Here is a 9,567-nt window from a genome sequence, read left to right on the forward strand (position 1 = left end):
ATGCTTCCTATTAGAAATCTTGCCTCTATTCGGAATCCTAGGCATTCCCCTCTGGAAGTATTTCTTCCTAAAACCTTTTTCCCCTTTTAGTATTGTTTAAGTTTTAAAGAATTTCCAAGAACATCCTATGGAAAGCTTACTCTTCAATTTGTAGCCCCTCCGAGCCAAAGGTCTTCAGCTAGGAAAACAATTAAATGCTCCTCTAAAAACACTTTGACTTTGGTGTTTTACAGGGAGGCAGTTCAGGAACAGAGGGCTCCCAGAATGCATCTAGGCAGCACTTCTAACCCTTGTTAATGAACTGCACCTGACACTGAGGATGAATGTTAATGCCTGGAATGGTCTGGGAATGTACCAAGCACAGAGCTCTTTTAAAGTCTTGTGTTTTACATTAAAAATTCATGGAAATGCTGCATTTTGCTCCATACCATATGTTTCAAATTAAAAGAAGTGATGTTTTATAGTTATTATCAACTAGTAAAATTGATATTGTTATAACTTCAAATACCTCTTTTGTAACCCCCTGGAAAATGTATCATATCCCTAGTTTGAGAAGTACTGTCTAAATGGGGAGACATAGATTGATTCCCTGAGGGTCTGAAGGTTTCTGCGGCTGGGAAAGTGTACTCAGTGGTAGCTAGATCAGTGACCCGGGACAAATGACAATGAGTAAGAAACATCTGAATGAATGGGATGGTTACTTTGGTTCTTCAGATTGTTTTAACAACGAATGCAAATTGCCACAAGATTGTTTTCACTCAAAGACTGAGATCAATCATAAAAGGATAGACGTCAGTGCATGGATCAATGTCTTCAGTTGGATCACAAACACAAGATGACTGAGTGAGTCCCTGGAGTTGACGTAATAAGTCCCTAAACGTTTTTACCAGAAATTTCTCCACTCCGGCACAACAAACTGTTTTGAAGCAAGCATTTTAGATCAAGTACTATCCTGATGTGACTAGGTTTGGTAACAAGGAGAATATGGGCTTAGTGTCTGTTCCCATTAATTTCTTGTCAAAACAGTCTCACATACAGACACAGCCTGAGGAAAGTTAACAATCCAACTATTAGCTCTTGAAATCTGAATAGCAAAAAAAGAAGAGCCTATTGTATGTAAAGTATTTTACAGTTTCTTATTGCTTAGTCCTCCTAACAGCCTCCTGCAATATGTATTATTTATTTATCAGTGAAGGACCAAAAAAGTTATATATTTGGCTCAAGTTCACAAAAGTCACTGGGGAATAGTAGAACCTAGCCTCATCCATGTCATCTGGCTTCAAGTCCAGCATTCTGATATATCACAGTATGTTTGATTAGAGTTTTTTCCTATTAATTCCTGAAATTATGTAAATAAAACTAGAGTTGCAAAAAAAAAAAACAACCCAAAAAACTAGAGTTGCATTTATGGTCAAGCAATTTGTTTAAAGCAACCATGGATCAAACCAAATGGTGATGGCTGAAGATAAATGCATCTTTAGCACATATGTTTGCCACTTTAAAATTCTGGTTATAAGGGACACATCCCTGTTAAAGAAGAGAATTTATAGCTCATGATGTAACATGACATGCATGCTAGGTGGAGGGCTGAAGGAAGCCACTTGATTTTCTGAAACCAAAACAAGTAGACTTAGTCTATAGTCTAATTTAAAAAATAATCAAATTTAACATTTCACTATTTATTCATTCAGCAGATTCTAGATGAGCACCCCCCTGCCCCCGTATTCTACAGAAAGAACTACACTTGGTGCTAGGGTACAATACCAGCCTCATGGAGCTTCCTGCCTGGCCCATCTAAAACCAACCTAAGGATCATTTGGGTTACTGAAAAACGTCTCTTCTGAGTATGGAAAAATCTCTCAATTATCAAATCAGGGAAGCATATGACAGGAATAAGTGAAATGCTTTTCCGACAAACTTTCCTTAGGAAAATGAGGAGTGGTATAAATGGAAGTTTGATCCATAATTATTTTTGAATCACAGTTTAGATTTACATATGAGATAACAAATTGTTACTCTGGCTGAATGAGGTATATGTTCTTTCTTTATTATCTGATAAATTGAAAAATAATTTTTGAGTTCAATGTTTCTTGTCAAATAGCTAGTGAATAGTCTATCACTAATAACTAGAGCAAAATTTAATACCAGTGAAAATCTATAACAAACTTTATATTTGAATAGTGTGTTGATGGTTATGTGGTTAAAAGCAAAGCATTTTAATGCTTCTTATTACTTCCTATTAACTATAGGCAACATTTTAGCGATGTACCACTATTTTCTATTTAATTTTCTGAATTTTAAATGGAAGATATTTAAAATTCAGTATCCAAAAATAAGTTAGCTTGACTCAAGGGATTTATTTACTAGGTCCATGTGAATTTGAAAATATATTGGTTGTTTTTCCATTATCACTGTCCAAAGGAAGAAAGGAAGGAAGGGAAGGGAAAGGAAAGGAAGGAAAGAAAAGGAGAGGGAGGAGAGGAGAGGAGAAGAGAGGAGAGGAGAGGAGAGGAAGGATACAAAACCTAAGTTTAAAAAATAGAAACATTTACAGCATAGATAGCATACAATGATGGGATAAACATCAAATAACCGGAAAAGAAGGAAAAAATGGAAACATTCAAAGGTCTAACCCTAATAAGAAAGAGGTCCCAACTGCAGAATCTCGGTGAACATTCTATATTATTGTACTTCGTGCTTATTGTAATATACCGCTATCCTTTAGTGGCTTTAGTACCCATTTTTTCTATTTGCCTTTTGAAATAGTCTGACTTCATTGCAATACATCTTTATGTACCATAGACATTAATGCACAATCACTTCCTTGATAAAGTGTAAAAGGGTTTAACCTATACATATACTTAAAAATAAAGGAGGATGGGGGATCTCTTTAATAATAAGACAGCAAAAAAAATACAAGTACAAATAAAGGAAGAAAGATTTAAAAATATGTAAGTAAACTAAATGTATTTTTAAGCAGAAAAATTTATATTAGGTATATATATGTTTGTGTAAAATTTAGACTGAATACTTATTATTGACATGAAATTTATAATTGAGACCATAATTTCAATTTTAATTTCTTTCCTGAAGAAATTGTTTTCTATCTAACAGATATCATACTTCCAGATTGCTGCGGTAAAATTTTTCATTCAGCAAACATTTATTGTCTACACATTTCAGGAATTAATTTATGTACAGTTCATTTCCTCAATTTTACAGTCTAGCAGAAGTTTTATATTTAAAGAGATTATTATATACCGAAGTGAATTCCAAATCCAAAAGTGAACTGGAAATAGAATGACAATATGTTTGAGCTTGTTATCTACAAATTTCTATAGTCCACTTTCCCATCCCCAGATTCATAATTTATTTTAATTCCTTAATCTAGAATTTGAATAATCACCACATAAGCCATCTAAATACCCATGCTTAAAAATTATAGTAGCTGTCTGAAATCTAGTGACATTTATTTCACTGTAGATATGGCCAACTTCAGCCAACAGAAATATGATTCTAGCAAAAATTATGTTGAAAATAATAGTTTTTATACTTCCATAACTGCTTTGTTTGATTGTTTACAATCCTAGCCCATGGGCTGTGATAGAAGCCATCACAGCCAGCTGTGAGCTTAACTCCTATCTGAGCCATGCAGTTTATCTCGCATCCACTGTGGGCATTGCTGGCAAATGATATGGCTGAGTAGTGTTGCTTGTAGTTATATTTTTGCTCTGTTTAAAACTCAAAAGGATTTAAGGTGGCACACAAGGAATAAAAATAGATTTTCAAAACCAAGACTGGGGAAAACAGGCACAGGACAGTGACAATGGAAGAGGCAAACGCACAGCTTCAATATGCCAGGAGCCCGCCATCCTGTTTTTTATAATCCATGTTGAGTGCCCTCTAGTGGTCAGTCTTAGAGATTGTAGAATTCTCTATTTGCTGAGAAAGGATGCGGTGACAAACATTTGAAAGTTCCCTGCCATCTTCCACCTTCCATTATGCCTGCATGCAGCCAAAATTACATGTGCATCCAAGACTTTTTATTTCAGTGCTATTTCCTAGTTTCTTTTCTTATTCCAAAATACCTAAAGAACTGTTGCCCCCTCCACACAGCCACAGCACTTTCAGAATATTCCTGCCTGCAGCCTCCAACGAAGCAGATCACAAAGTTAGCTAAATACCTAACAGTGCCCTATTCTGTACTCCAGATATACACATATGCTACTTTGACCTTTCTACCATTAATGGAAAGCTAGAAGAGGACTCAAAATAGTGATGTTTTTTTGTTTTGTTTTTTTAAGAATCATGGACTTGACCAAAAAAAAGCTATTGAGTTGATTTAACTACAAAACCCATCGTCTTCATTCTACCTAGAGATTACAGGTAGAATCTGAAATGCCCCTGAATTGACCCTGCAAAATAACAGATGATTCCTAAATGCCAAGAGACATCTGTGGGTGCCGGTCAGAAATTCTATTACAGCCAGATTTCTGCCCTCTTTAACCCAAGATGCTTCTGACATTCTTATTTGCAGCATATAGGTTAGGCTATGATTTTAACCTGCAAATTATAACCACCTCATAATGTTTATTTGAAGTTAGGAGTATTTTTGTAAAAAAAAAAAAACAGATACACAGAAAGTAATATGTATTAATATTACTGAATTACTTATCCAACAAAACACTATTGCCAGAATTAACAAATATATATACTATGAAAATCTTACTAAAGAATTGGCAAGATCTTTGTATTTAGTTCCAAGCCAAGAAGGGGAAAAGAAAAAAGAAAGCAAACCTGCAACTTGTAAAACACTAGGTTTTTCACACAATAGCCAAGTTTCAAACTTATGCAATTTTAAAGAGGTACGATATTAAGCCATTAAAAATTCAACAGTGAATGTATAAAAAGGGGTTTATTAAGCAAATATAAGGTTCCACTAGCACACTGAGGCATTTTTAATAACCTTTCATTTAACTGCGAAACGACTATGCCTGCTCTTCACACCTAGCTTTCAACCTGAAAGTTTTTCTGTCTTATGTCATTGCTGTGTGTCTGCTTGATTGCTCAGTTTTGTCTGAAGAAGTGAGGGTAAGTGGGTCAATGTGTTTAGCGGACACAGTTATTGGACAATTTATTAACATTACCTGCTGAGCCCTGCGGTACCATGGGAACCGTTTCTGGAAGTGACCTGATCTCACTTCATTCCACCTTCTTTTTAAGTGTCACCATCCTGGTTTGGAAACAGATTCTTTTGACTAAATCTCAGATCCTGCTCATCCAGATATTTTGTTCCTTGCCTGTCCTTCCTAAGGGTCTGCCTGATTATAGTGTTTCAGGTGTCAAGTCAAGGCAGGACTAAATGAGCCATTAATTATGGTTCAATGGCAACAAGCATTGCCATCCGGGGAAGATGAATGTTATCTCCGTAGTTTTTACATGGTTCATGGTCAAAACTATAATAGAAATTTAAACAAAACTTTAGCAAAAGATATTAGGGAATGGAGAGAAGAGCATATGGAAAAATGGCTAGTTCAGTTAGTTAATGTCATCCCAATACACCCAAGGTTACAGGTTCAATTCCCCCATCAGAGCACATACAAGAATCAGCCAAGGAATGCATAAATAAGTGAAGTCAGTGGAACAACAAATTGATGTTTTTCTCTCTATCTCTTCCTCTCTCTCTAAAATCAATTTAAACTTTTAAAGAAATAATTTGGATTTAAGAAAGAAGAAAAAGAAAAAATTCATATTTGGATTAAAATACTTTTTAAGTTTGTTATAAAAAATATCTTTAGATGGTCATTTGAAATTAGTATTTATTATTTTACTATAAATATACTTTTTTAAAAGATTTTTCTAAATTGCCTGACATGTGGTGGCGTGGCAGATAAAGCATCAACCTGAAATGCTGAGGTCACTGGTTTGAAACCCTGGCCTTGCCTGATCAAGGCATATATGGGAGTTGATGCTTCCTGTTCCTCCTCTCTTGCTCTCTCTCTCTCTCTCTCTTTCCCCCCTCTTTAAAATGAGTAAATAAAATCTTTAAAAAGATAAATAAATAAAAATAAAGACTATTCTAAATTAAATGAGATGGTATATAGTAAAACACCTAGCATAATGCTTGAAAAATGTAATTTTTCATTTTGAAAGTATTCCAAAAGAAATCATTTGACTAACATTTGTGTGCTAATTAGTCTTCTAAAATTTTATGTGACTTCCTACACAGTTAACATTTTAAATTTGTGTGTAAATATAAATATAAGTTTTCCCTTACTATTCCCTTTAAATAGCATTTTATTTGCTAAATTACCTATATATATATTCACCTTACGTGGTTTTAAGGGAGGTTAACATTATTTGGACAAATAACATGCTATGAAAATTAGTAGTGCAGGTTTTTTCCCCTTTACCTAACAGCCTTATATTTTTAATGTTTAATAGACAAATGTTAATTTTTTCTAGAGAAAAATCAGCTTCCTAGAATTACTAAGACTTTAGATATGTTATCTATTTGAAGTCTTTTACAGTTTTTATTACCACAAAATTAACCATACTTAGTCATTATGTGAATATTCATCATACTGCTCCATCTTTACACTTTATATTTGTAAAGATATATTCCATAAAGTAATTTATAACCAAATTTGGTTCCAGATTTTCTATAATTGGCTATTTGCCAGAATAAACTATAAAATGAGGATAAAAGCTTTCAGTGTTAAAAATTCTCATCAAATGTCATTTTTATCATCTAAAGTGTGCTGTCATTAGGCTTCAGCAGAGACTTTTTGTTTGTTTGTTTTATATTAAAATCTTATTCATCACAAAAAGGAGGAGGCTCATTTTCTATTTCAATTTGTGTAAAATGCCAGGTCACAGAAATTTAGATAGAGCCCTTATTTCTTAGGGAAGCATCGCAGCTGGGTGCTACCCAGGACTGTCTATAATGCGGCACGCCACAACTGCTCCGACTAGTTGGGGTCACCGTGGAGCCAGGGGAAGCAACAAATTCTGATATTAAAGACAGACTGGCTAATGCCCTGGCTGGGTAGCTCGGTTGGTTTGAGCATCATCCCGAAGTGCAGAGGTAGCTGGTTCAATACCCAGTCAGGGCACATACAGGAGCAGATGTTCTTACCTCTTTCTCTTTCCTGCTCTCTCCCTTCCTCTCTCTAAAAATCAATAAAATAAACAATTAAAAAAAATAAAAAGGACAGACTGGCTTTAGGAAGATCTTCCATTGAATCTGCAAAGGAATTTCCAAGATAGGTTCAAATTTCACCTTCAGAATATCCAGTACCTCTCATTGGTAAACTGAAAATAAGATTTTGATTTTAAGGAGGGTTTTTGGGGGTTTTGAGGGTTTTTTTGGTTTTTGCTTAGGAATTTTGTGAAATTTTAGTATAACCCATTTTGGGTTTCCATCAGCTGTTAGGCTTTAAAAAATAATTCATGTTGTAAAGCATAATTGCATGACAATTTAGAGATCATATTACCTTTTAGTTATAGCCTAACCAATAACTGTATTTCTACCTGACTTCTCAAAAAATAAATTTCCTAGCTTAGTAAATAATATTCAGATAAAGAATTATAATGCCCACCCAGCTCACAACATGTATTTATTACCTGTCTCTACGGAGCTTATGTGAAAAGTCAACATTGACTGTCCATGTCTGCTGCATTTAAAAGCTGCCAGCGTGACCATCTCACCTTACTACGTCAACACAGTATGTCATGGTGTCATGTATAGAGACAAGCACACTATGTGACTGTGAACTTACTTCACATTTACCCCCACAGAAGTCTGGGGCAGGGCAGTCGTGCCTTTACTTCAATGGCTCACTGTTTGAATCATTTCCATCTGTGCATTCTTTACTGTAAGTACGGACATAGTATTTGTAACTTTTTTCAGGTTGATACTACAAAGCTCTACATTGTATCTACAGTCTCAATATGTCAAGTAATCCAGTTTAAAAGTGTTGTCTGCCAGCAAAGTGCATAGAAATAGCAACTGGTTTTCCCAGATAATGGCTAAAATTATTTCCCATGGCCAGTGTAGACCTGCCTTAAGTGTTTTTTTTTTCACCACTATTCTGTGTTCAAGACAAGGAGGGCACCGTGGTGACTGCTTACCTGCCTGACATGGGCTCTTTTTGCTAGACAAAGGATCTACATCCCTCAGAATGGACCACCTGGTGACGTCCAGTTGTCAAGGGTGTTTATTATTTTCATTCTGGTCTCCAAAAACTGAACTTGGGTATCAACAAAATTGACATACAGACTTCTAAAGGCCAGCACTGGGGTGAAGGGGAGAGAAGATGAAGGGAGAAGGGAAGAGAAAGGAAAAATAAAAGGAAAGTTCATAGAGAAAGGCAAATCTCCAAATGAGGTAAATGGGGAAATTGAAGTCCATAATGTCACTTTTTAAGTCAATTGGCTTTGGGAAGGCCATGTTTGTGTGTGTGGATGTGAACGTGAGTGTGTTTAAGATCAGGAGGGGGAGCCTGACCGATTTGCTTTCTTGATTAACTAGAGTCATATATTATTAAAAACACATATGCCTAACTCCCAAAACTCATTATTTCAGTGTTTAATGTTAGAATTATAACTTGCTGTTACACTCAGGACAACTCTGTGAAGATTCACAAAGTGATTTTACGAAAACTTATGATGAAGCTATAAAACTATCAGTAATTAATGCACATAAAAAGGCTTGCTGGGAATAATCATGGGTGATTTCTCTATAAAACTGGTTGATATACAACCTACTTTTTTTCTCAAGTTGTAGAGATTTTAATAGTTTCTATTAAGTCCCTAACATCTTCCTGATTAAAAACACTTAAACCTATTTTTAAAACCTAGGGAATAGAGAGTATCAGAAGTTAAAAGTTAAATTAATAGTTCTTAAAATTGCTATATATGTTAAGTAATACAATTTCATATTTCTAAGTTACACATGGTATTAGATTTATAGGTACAGTCACATGATGCATCATTCACTTTTATTAATGTTTAAGAGGGTTTTCATACTATTCCGCGAATGCTCTGTATGCTGCAAGGGAAAAGCACAATAAGTATTTTACTTTTTAAGATTTCTCAGTTGAGTTCTCCTGTCTTGACTACTCGTTACAGTGTTAATGTTTCATCTTACACTATGTGGAAAATACTTTCAAAGCAAACCCTCAATAGAAGCTACGGCTTATTCATAAGTGGTAAGTCTTGTCTACTAGTCTCATTCATCTGCCGGAACATGCTTTGTCTCATATTTGCAAGCGAAGTGTTTTGTTTCAGTTTTTTAAAGAGGATATGATTTAGCATACATGTGTTTGCTCAGCTGTCCATCCTACACCCATTAATACAATGCCTTTCTCTCACATTCAATGGCGTTTGTGTCCATGTCCCCATTATCTGTTGCATTTTTAACTCCATAAAGAGAAAATCTGATTTTGTATTAGTGGCTTTGCTGATCAACTCAATATTTCTGCATCAATCAGCATACTTAAATGCATGTAGTAGTCTGTACAATTGTTCGACATCAAAATACTTGTTTACTTTCTGTCAAAATGT

Source organism: Saccopteryx bilineata, chromosome 3, assembly GCF_036850765.1.
Source record: "Saccopteryx bilineata isolate mSacBil1 chromosome 3, mSacBil1_pri_phased_curated, whole genome shotgun sequence".
Taxonomy (NCBI): Eukaryota; Metazoa; Chordata; class Mammalia; order Chiroptera; family Emballonuridae; genus Saccopteryx; species Saccopteryx bilineata.